Genomic DNA, 1,968 nt, shown 5'->3' on the forward strand with positions numbered 1-1,968 from the left:
GGAAGTATTTTAGTTTTGCTGTCTCAGCCTGGGAGTCTCTCCAGTTGTAATACGTAGAGCATTAGATGTTCCTGTGAAATTTGGACATTTGTCTCCTTCCCCCCGTGTTAAAGGGTTCTTTTCTATAAGCTCTTCTTGCGCCATTAAACAGAAGCGCTGTAAGATGATGTTGCAGCGCAGTCTCTGTGGCGCAATCGGTTAGCGCGTTCGGCTGTTAACTGAAAGGTTGGTGGTTCAAGCCCACCCAGGGACGGCTTGTTTATATCTTTATTTATTTTCATCTTGAATATTCCACAAAATTAATTACATAAATAAAACACAGTATTGAAAATAGCCAACTGATTAATGAGAACCCTTTTAACGAATACTTTTTAATTTTAATTAATTTGTAAACCGTTTAGTGTTGCAAAATAATATTTAAATTTGCGAGCAAATCTACTGCAAAACCCAACCTTGTCAAAAATTGAATAATAATAATAAAAATGGGCAACAGCCTTTTAAAAGAAATTATATATATATTTCCTGTTTATTTTACAATTGAATTATCCAATATTTGCAGCATGGCTTAAAATAAACGAGAAAAAAACAAACAAATTTAAGAAGAAAAAGGTTTATTAAATAACAAAACAAAATATTATAAATGTAAAATATTAAAGTGACTATCTCCCCCCAGCTCTGGTCTCAGCGGTTCCAGTAATGAAAAGCGATTCCCCTGCTATACTGTCCGGGTCAGATAGGCCTCGTCATAGTGGGACTCCCCCGGGGCATCGCACTTCGAACCAGGCCGGCTCCATCTCAGCATGTCTGGAAGACCTGAAGTGGACCCAGCGGCACTCGACGAGGGCTCCAGGGCTGTGCTTCGCTTCTCTCATTTTGGGTAATTGTCGCGCTCTCCTGTTCTGAAAGCACACCTGGAAGAGTTCAGGCATTTGCTCATATGAGGTAGTGTGGCCGAGCGGTCTAAGGCGCTGGATTAAGGCTCCAGTTTCTTTGGAGGCGTGGGTTTGAATCCCACCGCTGCCTTAAAGGCATTTTTTAGCTTACTTTTAATTATTATATTTGATTAAAATCGTGTATAATATTCACACAGTTTAAAAAAAAAGGTTTAAATTTGTGTCTGATTAAAATCACATTCAAAGCCATAACTCATGCCGCCCACAAGAGGGCGCCAAATTCCTGTTTTAAAATAAACTATCCTTGATCACTAATCAATTGATTAAGACTAAAACAACGACATCTACAAATGTATAATATTCCCTGTATATGGTCAGCTTTTGTGTGTGCATTTCATTATTTGATTTGATCGTACCGGAAATATTCATCCATATTCGGAACACGCCCTTCTTGTTCGCGTATTCTTTTTTGAATGTAAAAAGAAAACAGAACTAATTGAACGCTGGTTCCAGACAGAACGCCTCTGCACGTCGGGGCGCTAGTAACGCAACAATGCCAGCTCTTTGTATAAAGTCGGAACAGCTGGTTATAATAAACGTGGGCTGCTATTTCTTGCCCAGAGCTGAGTTTTTAATGACTTGGCCATGTGGACGGTGCAAGGTTCAGAAATAGGAAATTGGAAATACGATCCGTCCCAACTGTTTCGGCAAGTCATGCGGTCTAACAGTTTCTTACACTAGCTGCCTGAAGTGAGAAAAAACACACAGCATGCTTTTTATGAGAGGAGAAACTTAGACACTAATTGATGAGTTTGGTTTCTGTGCTTCAGTTCAGTCTCTGTTTTCCAGTTCAGTCTCTGTGCTTCAGTTCAGTCTGTGTGTGTAGTTTGCTGACTCTTCCATTCAGTATGTGGTGGTTTTAATAATTATGCTGCGGTTGTCAAAACACAGAGAACTAGACTCTCTCTCCCTCTTAACTGCCCCCTTGTTCTCCTCTTTCTTTCTTTCTCTCTTTCCTTTTGTGAACAGTAAAAGAAATTAAACAGGAAGTTTAGGGAACGGATTATAGCTCCAT

General features: G+C 39.6%; 2 non-coding genes across 2 annotated transcripts; both read left to right on the forward strand.

Moving 5' to 3' along the window:
- The first annotated feature begins 179 nt into the window (after positions 1 to 179).
- On the forward strand, positions 180 to 253 carry trnan-guu. Its single transcript has one exon. It is a non-coding gene; the product is annotated as a tRNA-Asn (tRNA).
- Positions 254 to 941: 688 nt separating this feature from the next.
- Positions 942 to 1,023, forward strand: trnal-aag. The gene has a single exon. It is a non-coding gene; the product is annotated as a tRNA-Leu (tRNA).
- Positions 1,024 to 1,968: the final 945 nt, after the last annotated feature.

Source organism: Polyodon spathula, chromosome 44, assembly GCF_017654505.1.
Source record: "Polyodon spathula isolate WHYD16114869_AA chromosome 44, ASM1765450v1, whole genome shotgun sequence".
NCBI classification, from domain to species: domain Eukaryota; kingdom Metazoa; phylum Chordata; class Actinopteri; order Acipenseriformes; family Polyodontidae; genus Polyodon; species Polyodon spathula.